This window comes from Scylla paramamosain, unplaced genomic scaffold (genome assembly GCF_035594125.1).
Source record: "Scylla paramamosain isolate STU-SP2022 unplaced genomic scaffold, ASM3559412v1 Contig68, whole genome shotgun sequence".
Classification (NCBI taxonomy): Eukaryota; Metazoa; Arthropoda; class Malacostraca; order Decapoda; family Portunidae; genus Scylla; species Scylla paramamosain.
In genome coordinates, this window is record NW_026973733.1 from 447,501 (window position 1) to 460,000 (window position 12,500).

The window sequence follows — 12,500 nt, forward strand, 5'->3', positions numbered from 1 at the left end:
CGAGGTAGTTAAGGAGCGGCCAGTACTGATGATGGGGACGGTAACCACACCATTCAGTGGAAGCCACTTCACCCCCCACACAGAGGTAGTTGGGTGCGGCAAGGGCTGGGCAGGAAGGTAGTCAAGAGATGGTGGGGCGGGGCCCTGGAAGCATCCATGCAGGAATCCCCATTCACCCCCCGCCACCAGCGACTTACCGCGTGCAGGCAGATGGTATTAGATTTGACCCCTCGTTGCGGTGAGGGAGCCTTTTCGAGCCTCTGTCATTGCACATCCTACCATCACGTCAATCATTATCACAAACCATCCTCTCCCTCCCCATGCATATAACACCACGACATTTTTTATATTATATTTATATATATATATATATATATATATATATATATATATATATATATATATATATATATATATATATATATATATATATATATATATATATATATATATATATATATATATATATATATGTATATGTGTGTATATGTGTATATGTATATATGTGTATATATGTATGTATATGTATATATGTATATATGTATGTATGTGTGTGTATGTGTATATATGTATATATATATATATATTTATATATATATTTTTTTTTTTTTTTTTTTTTTTTTTTTTTTTTTTTTTTTTTTTAGCAGGGTGGCCTTTTTGCAGGACGAGTCACAGGACACAAGAAAAAAGGACCAACACCGCTTTTTTCACCCACCACATTACATCATACAATAAATATCCCGGCCATCACCAAATCACTCTACTACTATCCGTGGTTCGGAACCCACGTAAAACTGTAGGTCCCTCCGCTATACGGATGCAATTCTTCCTCTGTCCTTCTTTGAACCAATAAAAAGCACAAAAAAACCCTTTTTACTCTGACTGTCCTTCACTCCTCTTTCACAACCTGATAATGCAGGCTCTGGATAGTCTGGCCCCTAACTTGTGCGTGGTTTGGCCCGGGGATTTGGGTGCGTGGGCGGCGTCCGTGGCTGTGGCTGTGTTGGGCTTGGCTTGCTCGGTTGGTGGAGGACTCTCCTGCTTTCCCCGATAAAGCCCTTGTCTTCCTGGCCATCTTAGAATGAATATAACACGTTAAAAAAAAAAAATAAATAAATAAATAAAAAACATAAAAAAAAGATGTCCCTCCTAATTCAAATTGCGCCTGGGTCAAGCCCCAGTGACTATTTCTCCTACTACAATTCCCTTCTTATCACCCCCCTATTCTTCCCACTATCCCCACTTCTCCCTCCCCATCTTTTCTCTCTTTGTTATGTTATGTTATTTTGAGGCACATTCGTGAGCTTCCTGTTAGACCGTTCTTACGTCGTACTAGCAGCTCTCATCACCATGACTGGCCGCGGCAAGGGAGGCAAGGGTCTTGGAAAGGGAGGCGCCAAGCGTCACCGTAAGGTTCTGCGTGATAACATCCAGGGAATCACCAAGCCTGCTATCCGTCGTCTAGCTCGCCGAGGTGGCGTCAAGCGCATCTCTGGTCTCATCTACGAGGAGACTCGTGGGGTGCTCAAGGTGTTCCTTGAGAACGTTATCAGGGATGCTGTCACCTATACCGAGCACGCCAAGCGTAAGACCGTTACTGCCATGGACGTTGTCTACGCCCTCAAGCGTCAGGGCCGTACCCTGTACGGATTTGGTGGTTAAATCGCTCCATTATTGAGATGGTGCCAGCTATTCAGCTTGCATTATCATCATTGAATAACATCATCTCCCGGACCTTTTTAAGGTCCACAAACATGAAAAGAAAGAAGGACCATAGACTACTATTATTACTACTACTTTCTCATAACCATGTTCACTATCACTATCTGAGCTAAGAAAAGAAACCATTATTAATTATAACCATCTTTCTCACTTCATCAGGTCTTCTCCAAGTATTATTATTATTATCATTATTATTATTATTATTATTATTATTATTATTATCATTATTATTATTATTATTATTATTATTATTATTATTATTATTATTATTATTATTATTATTATCATTGACTTATTTCAATGATCACGCCCCTCATCGTTCTCAGTTTCTCATAAAACAAAATATACATTGAGATGAAAAAGACGCTCAACATATCACAATAGGCAACACATCTAATCAACTCTCCACTGTGACACACAGCAGGTACATTAGTAGAAATATAGTATACACTACTTGCTTATTATTGATATACCAGTATAGTCTACACAACTCTCTAGATGTTTGAACGTGTGGCTCCGAAGAGGAGCCGGATTGATGGTGATATTGGCTGAAGGGGAGGGAGGCCCTTTATTTACTTCTTCTCAGTCTTCTTGGGAAGGAGCACGGCCTGAATGTTGGGCAGCACGCCACCCTGTGCAATGGTGACTCCGGAGAGGAGCTTGTTAAGTTCCTCGTCGTTGCGGATGGCCAGCTGCAGGTGACGTGGGATGATGCGAGTCTTCTTGTTGTCACGGGCGGCATTGCCGGCAAGCTCAAGGACTTCAGCAGCCAGGTACTCCATAACTGCCGCAAGGTACACGGGGGCACCAGCACCCACGCGCTCGGCGTAGTTGCCTTTCCTTAGAAGGCGATGAATCCTGCCGACCGGGAACTGGAGTCCAGCACGACTGGAACGGGACTTTGACTTTCCCTTCACCTTTCCTCCCTTGCCGCGTCCAGACATGATAATGGATGTTGTGGTAGTAGTAGTAGTAGTAGTAGTTGTTGTTGTTGGTGATAAATGAGGAGCGCGAGTACTCTAACCTCGTCGGTAGCTCTGCGAGCAAGTAGTGAATTTTGGGAAAAACGGCTATATATACGCGAGATCAGATCGGCCCAGAGCGCGTCTGGACCAATCAGGACGCTCGCTGAGGTGGCGACTCCTGATCCTGAGTAGGCACGCTAATATATATACCACTTTTCAACTGAGAAAACGCACACTCGTTCTCACAGCAGTACGGCGACACTATGCCTCCCAAAGCATCAGGAAAGGCTGCCAAGAAAGCTGGCAAGGCACAGAAGGCCATTGCCAAGGGCGACAAGAAGAAGAAGCGCAGGAGGAAGGAGAGCTACTCCATCTACATCTACAAGGTGCTCAAGCAAGTCCACCCAGACACTGGCGTGTCCTCCAAGGCCATGTCAATCATGAACTCGTTCGTGAATGACATTTTCGAGCGCATCGCTGCCGAGGCATCCCGCCTGGCACACTATAACAAGCGCTCCACCATCACCAGCCGGGAAATCCAGACCGCTGTCCGTCTTCTTCTGCCTGGTGAACTGGCAAAACACGCTGTTTCTGAAGGCACCAAGGCTGTTACCAAGTATACCTCCTCCAAGTAAACAGGCGGCCAGTATACTGCTGCCAGTATAAAATAATACCCGGCTCCATTGGAGCCACACTTGAAAAGGAAAAAAGATACGATATAGACAAATGCATTATTATTATAATTATTGTTATTATTATTAATATTATTATTATTATTATTTTTATTATTATTATTATTATTATTATTATTATTATTATTATTATTATCATTATTAATAATATTAATATTGTTGTTTTTATTATGATTATTATTATAATAATTATTGTATCATTATTATTATTATTATTATTATTATTATTATGCTTATTATTATCGTGATTATTATTCTGTGGAGATAAAGAAAAGATAAAAAAAAAATAGAGATAAAGAAAGATAAAAATTCTCCCAAGTGAAAGAGATATGGCCATGGAAGAGGGAATAATAATAATAATATAAAAAAAAAAAAAGGGGGGAAGGATATTGAGTTGAAAGTCGATACCTGATACTGAAAGATGGAAAATAAATATTTTCTTCCACAAAACCAAACAGATTGTCTATGAAAATTCTTTAATGAAAGAGATGTTTGGCCCTAAAAAGGGCCTAGATATTGCTGTTATGAAGATCATTCGTGGATGACTTCTTAGGCACGCTCGCCACGGATGCGACGAGCCAGTTGGATGTCCTTTGGCATGATAGTCACGCGCTTGGCATGGATGGCGCACAGGTTGGTATCCTCAAACAGACCCACGAGGTAAGCCTCGGAAGCTTCCTGGAGAGCCATGACAGCAGAGGACTGGAAGCGGAGGTCAGTCTTGAAATCCTGAGCAATTTCACGCACCAGGCGCTGGAAAGGCAGTTTCCTGATAAGCAGCTCAGTGCTCTTCTGATAACGGCGGATCTCACGGAGAGCAACGGTTCCAGGCCTGTAACGGTGGGGTTTCTTGACACCTCCAGTGGCTGGAGCAGACTTGCGAGCTGCCTTTGTAGCAAGCTGCTTGCGGGGCGCCTTGCCACCAGTGGACTTGCGAGCCGTTTGCTTGGTACGTGCCATAGTTGTGGTAACAACAACTCACAACGAACACTCAGCTGAGTCTGCCCGCGCTATCTATCTATCTATATTTATAGAAAAGATGGGTGAAGGAAGAATAATATGAGTATAAGAGGATAGTGAGAAATAATGAAAGAAGTATAAGATTAAAGATGGTGGGCTGTCCACCTTGCTATTTTACTTATTGATGTTATACTGTGTATTATGTGTTTGTGAGAATGTTTGTGTTCTGTGTGCTGACTTCATGTGATGGCACGGGCCGCGATTGTTCTCCCTGTTACACCGCAGGCGAGTCGAGAGAGACTCTACCACTACTCCCTCGCCGACACCACACAACTCTTACCCCCTATAGGTAGGTCCCCGGGTGTCAGCGACTCAGGATGAGGTGCAACCCCCTCCCCATCTACCGCTTGCTGGGGGCCAGCAAGCCCTACCAGTGGCCAGTACCCCTCGGCTGTGCACTACGGTGTGGTGAACACCGGCTTGGCATACCGCCTCACCGCCGACTCAGGGCGCGGAGTGGGGAGAGAGGAGGCCAGCTACGAGTCCCATGTGAAGCATGTGTGTGTGTTTGCTGTTTAGAGTGTTGGAGTTACATAATATTCTTTCCTTTCCAGATGCCCCGTGTGTGCTGAGTTTTTGTGTTTGGCCATCTTCAGGAATACAGTGAGTAAAGGTAAGTGTTTTAAGGTGAGTATGTTTCCTTTATTTTCGGTTTGTTAATATATTGGGTTGGGTATTGTTTTGCATGCCTGTAGGCTGCTAGGGAAATCACGGTGGTATTTTACTATTTGATCTGAGTTGTCTTTTAGGCTTTGATAGTTAGGCAGGCCCAACTCATCAATTTTTTCCCAAATTGTCTTTGCTCTGTAGTGTAGACGTATATTGAGAGGTGCTGTTTTGGTGTGTATGTGTACTTGTTCTGTTGTCATGGTGTAAGGGTGTTTCTGATTTGTTGCAAATCTAAGTGCTTTGTTTTGAACTTTTTGAAGTTTGCTAATTTGGTTATTGCTCATTGTGTGCATAGGGATTGGAGGGTAATCAAGTATTGGTAGTATTAGTGCTTTTACTAAGTGTATTTTTATTTTCTCTGGCATGTTATGTAACTTGTAGAGTTTTTGTAGTGACGCTATTGCTATATTTTTACGCTCCTGTATATGTTTGTAGTAGCCACCTGTAGTTATGGTTAGACCAAGGCATTTGCCGGTACTTTTAAATTCTATTTCTTCTTCGTTAATGATGAGTGGAAAGGTAAGTTTTGCTCCAAGGTGCAGAGGGGTGAATTTATTAACATTGGTTTTTATTTTCCAGTTCCTTTCGTAGTTATTAATTGCTGTTATTGCTCTCTCTGTTTTTATATTGAGCATGTTCTTGGACCTTCCTGGGTAGCCAATTATTTGTGTTATGTCGTCTGCAAAACTGATGTTAAGGGTTTGTATAGGTTGTTGAATATCATTGGTGTAAATTGTGAAGAGTGTTGGTGACAGAACACTGCCTTGTGGTACACCGCAGTTTAAATTAAATGTAGGACCAATGTAATGATTAACTTTAATGGATGCTGTGCGATCAGATAAAAAGTCGCATAAAAATTTTTCTATTGTAATAGGGAGTTGTAGTTGTAGGATTTTATGCTTAAGACCGAGGTGCCAGACTTGATCAAAAGCTTTAGATATGTCTCTTAGTATGACTTGGCACTGGCCTTTATCTGATTTATTGTGTGCTATTTGTTCTGTGATGACTGCTAGTGCTTGTGTGGTGCCTCTATTACTACGAAAACCGAACTGGTAAGTGTTATATAAGTTATTAATTTCTAGGTGTGTTTTTAGCCTTGAATTTATCACTCGCTCAAGGATTTTGCCTGGTACTTCTAATAGCGTTATTGGTCTGTAATTTTGAGCCTGTTGAGGGGATTTATTTTGTTTAGGGATTAGTCTGATGATTCCGTTTTTCCACTTGTCGGGAAAATAGCCTGCTGAGATAGTGCTGTTGAATATTTCTGTTAGTCTAATTATTGCTGTGTCTGGTAGGTGTGTTAAGATTGTTTTATTAATTCCACTTCGTCCCGGGCTAGTTCTTTTTAGCTGCTTTATGATGTTTTTTAATTCTTCTGTAGTTATTGTCGTGTCAGTGTGTTGTGTGTTGAGTCTGGTAATGTCAGAGTTATTGTAGGGAATTGTTCTGTGGGTGTTATTTCTGATGTTATGTAAGACAATCTCATTTTCCATGTGATCTTCCTCTCCATCCTCCTCTCCACTAAAGATTTCTTGCCAGTACTCTCTGTGTACTTCCTCTTTTTCTCTGTCGGTGTATACTTTGTTGTTATGTTTGTTCCTAATGTAGTGGGGTTCGTTCTCTCTGTTGCCTGTCAGTAGTTTAATTTTCTTCCAGAATGTTGTAGGATCTCTATAAGTGCTCGAAACTTCATTTATTAGTCTGTACCAGTGTTCTCTATTTTCCTGTATTAAAGCTTCGTGTAGTAGTGTTTGTAGTTGTTTGTAGTATCTGTAATTCTGATAGGACCAACCGTGTGCACGTGAGTAAGTCTGTAGTTCTGTAAAAAGTGTCTTAAGTAGTTTTGTTGTGTCTGTGTGTTTGGGTGATGGTAGACATTTGTAACGTGTAGTGGGTATGGCTTGTTGCATAGCTTGCTCTATTGCCTGGTGCCAGTTTTCAGTGGCAGTGTCTATTGTTTCAAGTGTTTCTTCGTGTAGTGTGTTTGTGTGTAGTGTGTTGGTGACATGTCTTTTAAATGTTTCCCAATTTGCTTTATTGTAGTTGGGTCTTGGTGGAGCTGGAATGAGTATAGGGGCTGTGGCTATTGTGTAAATTATTGGAATGTGATCGCTTGTGGTGAGGGGTCCTTCTACTGCATGTGTGTTGTGGTATGTGCGGTGGTTTGTAAGTATAATGTCTGGTGTTGTGCCTCTTCTGTGTGTATAATAAGTAGGAAAATCTGGTCCGACATGTTGTATTAGTCTGTTTTGTATTAAAGTGTTGATTTGTCTGCCTTTGTTGTTGCTGTGAGTGTATCCTAAGTTGGGGTGATTTGCATTTAAGTCAGCCAGCATGTATACTGGACAGGTACGTCTAAACAATTTAGTGAAGTCAGGTATGGGTATATATGTTCTTGATGGTGGTTGATATAAAGTTGAAATTATTATTTTTCCTGTGGTGGTACTTATTTCTACTGCAAGTAGATCTGATAGGAAATCATCAAGTAGTTTATATTGTATGTTCTTTTTTATTGCTATAGCTGTGCCATCTGACGCATTATTGAGGGTATTTTTCGTGTGTACTCTGTATCCAGGAATTTTCATTGGTGTGTTTTCTTGTATGCCGTGGCTGTTTATGAGTATTATTTCTGGGTCTATTATTCTGTATGTGTTGGAGAGTGATATTCGTCTGTTGTTCCAGTGTAGTACGTTGTGTTGTATTATCTTAATGTTTCTTAGAGCCATGTTGTTTGTGTGACTTTGTTGGTGTGTGTGTGAGTGTTTTTGTGTGTTACTGTGTGTTTTTTGTTTTTAGTTTTTGTGTTTGCCTAGCAACTGGAGACCTTTCATTGCACTGTCCTGTTCTTATTTTCCTGAATACACTGTCTTCCAGTATAGTGAAGCAGTCTTTCAACACTATATCACCTTTTTTGATTAGTCCTATCACTTCGTGAGATTTCATGGTTGGTTCATTGTAGGTGTATTTATATGTTCCATCCTCTATTCCTTTTATCAGATGACCCATTGTGATGTTTTTAGGCCATCCCTGGCTCTCTCTTGTTATTATTTTAAGTTCTATTTCATCGCTGTCAAGTTGTTTCTTTGTGTTTGTTTGTGTTTTTTGTTTGGTAGAAACTTGTTGGGTGTGTGTGTCTAGTGTTGTTACATTTTGTTGTTGATCTGTTTGTGTGTCTGTTAGTAGGTCTTCAGTTTCCATTAAGGATAGTTTTTCTGTGTCGGCTAGAAGTGAGAGGAGTTTTGAGGAATTAGGTGTCTTGGGTATTTTTATTTGAGGAAGTTTATTTTCCTTTAGAGTGGCATTAAGTTCTTTCTCATAGCTTCCTGGTTCTATTACATTCATTAGATGAGCGTGTATCATGCAAGAGTATATTTTGAAATGGTCTTCTCTGCTGATTTGTGTTGATGTGCTGTTATTCATTGTGGGGATGTTGTTTGTCTTTGTTATCTGGGAGTATGATGCTGTCTCCTTTTCTTCCTCTCTCTTCATCTTTATTACATCTTTTCTTATTTTGCATCTCATAGATAGTGTCCTGTGGTTTTCTCCACAATTGATGCATTTTTTGCTCTCTTTGTTGCATGATTTCCACGTGTGCCCTTCCTCGGCACACTCGGAACATATTTTATATTCTTTATGCTTTGTACAGTCTTTTGTGGTGTGAGATTCTATCATGTAGCATCTGAAGCATGTTTGGATGTGATAAAATTTATCTTGCTGGATTTGGTAATGTGGAATTTTCATGGAAAAAAGCTTTAGTCCATGTTCTGTAGCTTTAGAGGCATAGATTGCCTGAGAGAATGTTATTTTAATTGTTTTAGAGTTAGGGAACTTGAAAACATTATCAATATTGCCTTCCAGGAATGAATTTTGAGTATACAATTCATTTAATATGTCGTCTTCAGAGTTGTTGTAGATGTGTGCATTAACATTAAAGGCTATGACTGTTTTCTTTGCTTTCAGTTCTGGTGGTATTACTGGATTCATGTCTTCTTGGGAAAATTCTTCCTTAATCTTGTCCTTGAATATCTTTTCTTGCTCTTCATCTGACGAGACGATGATGAATCCATCTTGGACTGGAATTATGTTGGTAGGGAAGACATCATTGTTGCTGAGTATTGTTAGGAGAGTGTTCTTTCTTCGTGGATCTTGGCTGTTTGTTGTTTTTATTTTTACTCTCGCCATTTTTCACATGATAAAAACAATAATTCCTATAAGGGGGCCGAGGCCCGACAAAAACCCACAGCTAATAAATGGATAGAAAAAAAAGAAAGAGAAGGAGCCTGCCTATGTGGGGCAGTTTAGTCACCCAGCTCCTAAAAGCTGTCGTAATGGCCCTGCCCCACGACCTAGCCCTAGCAGAGATTTCCTCTGAAGGAGGGGAAAGGAAATATCAAGTTGGAGGTAAAGAGGGAAGCTTACCCAGCAGCCTTCTAAGCCAGAGCCAACAGATCCACCTAGTTACCGAGGGTCACTCTCGGGAACGTTCTGGGTCCGCTCACTGCAGTCTGGCAAAGAACGAAGCTGGGAGCAAGGAAGGGAAAAGGGAGGATGGCGAGGAACCACAGGGCGAGCTCTCAACCGGACAGGGAGAGCTCCGGTACACAGTGGGACCTGGGAAGGCAGCTGGTGTTCTTCCGTCTATGATCACCTAGCTCCTTGACTCGGTGGCGAGTAAGTACGAGGCGGCGAGAGCTGCTGTCCAGCACTTTCACTCAGCGTCCGAACGGTCTGCGTGCCGCTACTGCCCGCGCTTCCCACAAAATCCCTTTATATATGAATCGGGTGGGCCCGACGACTCCAACCCTGCCTTGTGATTGGTCAGAAACGTCCAGTGAGGCTCATCGCCCACGCAGTCACCGCATGAAAGATGTGATCATTATTGTTAGTCTAATTCATTTTGTTCTTATTCTTATTCTTATTCTTATTCTTTCTTCCCTCATTCATAACAAATCTTGGAAAATATACAGCAGAACTGACATGTCATTTAAAATTCTAAGACAATTAGCAAGAAAGTTGTGATATTCTTATTTTTTTCATTCTTTTTATTCTATTTTTTTCTTATTCTTGTCATAATTAATATTGTTATCTTTATTATTTTCATTTTTTTTTATTATTCTTCCTTATCTTATTCTTATTTATCCTACTTTTAGAGAGATGAGGCTTGTGCGGTCACCCATCCAAGTTCTGCCCGGACCCCCTGCTTAACCTTGCTGATCCCGCCGTCAGCTGATTGGTCAAGAGCGGAGAACAAGGTGTTGGGAGGGCTTATTTCTCTTATTCTTATTCTTTCCTGTATTGTTGTTGCATTGTTGTGCTGAAAATGTTGGAAAATATGCACTAAAATTAACCCTTCATTCATAATTCTACGACAATTAGCAAGAGAGATATATTATTACTTTTTTCCCTTATTTTTGTTCTTTTTATTCTTAATCTTCTTTTTTTTATTATAGTTGTTATTGTTATTTTATTATTTTCGTTTTTCGTTCATTCTCCTCATTCTTATTGCTATTTTTTTCTATTCTCAGAGAGATGAGGCTTTTGTGGTCACCCATCCAAGTTCTTCCCGGACCCCCTGCTTAACTGCGCTGATCCCGCCGTTAGCTAATTGGCCAAGACCGGAGAACTAGGTGTTGGGAGGCCTTCTTTCTATTATTCTTATTCTTTCTTCCCCCATTCATATCGTTGTATTGGAAATGTTGGAAAATATACAAAAGAATTCACCCTTCTATGACAATTAGGAAGAAAGACATGGGATGCTTTCTTTCTTTTTTTTTATATTCCTTTATTGTAATTTTTCTTATTCTTGTTATAATAATTCTTACTGTTATCTTTATTACTTAAAATTTTCGTTCATTCTCCCTATTCTTATTCTTATTTTTTTTATTTATTTATTTTTTTTCAGACAGATGAGGCTTGTGTAGTCACCCATCCAAGTATTGCCCGAAACCCCTGCGTAATCTCGACGATTTCATTTGACAATACCTATTTACTTATTTATTTATTATTATATTTATTAAAAAAAAAAAAGAAGAAAAGAAGATGAAGAATAAGGTATGTAATCGAAATACTCTCTCTATACTGTAGCAATAGTTTAGCTGGATGTACTTGTATTGTGTCAAAAATACTTGCAATATCTGCAATTGTAACCTGCAGTGTCGGCATAATGCATAATTAAGCAATGAAAAGAAAAATTAATAAAAGAATAAATGAAAAAAAGAAAGAAAAAAAGATACAATTAACAATTAAATATATTAGCTACCCCTCTACGTTTCTTTATCACTGCAGAAAAATGGAAACATTTTAACGTAGACTTGTCAAAATTCAACTGAAATTAAGGGTTAAATAAGGATTGTCACCCCTTCCCCAGAGGATATTCATTGTCTTTTAATATATATATATATATATATATATATATATATATATATATATATATATATATATATATATATATATATATATATATATATATATATATATATATATATATATATATATATATTCTTTTTATTTAAAGTCTTATTTAGAGAGAGAGAGAGAGAGAGAGAGAGGTAACGTCCTTGAGGATAGCAGCTCGTCTACGCTCCGCTCAGTGATCAGCGTTAGAATGTAATTCCTCATTTCTTTAAAAAAAAAAAAAAAAAAAAAAAAAAACAGAAACTTTATTTAGGGGGCTTGCTGGAAACAAACTACAATGGAGGAAAGAACAATATGTCTGCTATATGACCCACCCAGTTAAATTTTCAAGAAGCAAACGCAAGTTGGAAAATACGAGGAAGATAAATTTTCATTTATATACGTTTTATGGTAATTTCTGCCACGCCTTCCTCTATTCATCAAACGTCACTGACACTTATTCCCTTTATTTTTTACTTTACAGAATCTTTTGTAGGGCAAGACTCTAGAGGATATGTGCTTTCATAAATTCTATAATGCTTTGCTTATCATAGAGACATAAAAAAAAAAAATAATAATAATAAAAATAAATAAATTAATTAATTTAAAAAATCAAAATAAATAGATATATAAATTAATTAATCAATCAAATAAATTTCTATGCTTCACCTTTATAGCATTCGTATGAATGTCAAAACAAAACAAAAAATATAAATATAAATAATAATATGAAAAAAAAAAATTACTAAATATATGAAAAATAGCATTACTACTACTACTACTACTACTACTACTACTGCTACTACTACTACTATTTTTTTTTTTTTTTTTATGTAGGAAGGACACTGGCCAAGGGCAACAAAAATGTAATAAAAAAAATGCCCACTGAAATGCCAGTCCCATACAGGGGTCAAAGCAGTGGTCAAAAAATGATGAATAAGTGTCTTGAAACCTCCCTCTTGAAGGAATTCAAGTCATAGGAAGGTGGAAATACGGAAGCAGGCAGGGAGTTCCAGAGTTTACCAGAGAAAGGGATGAA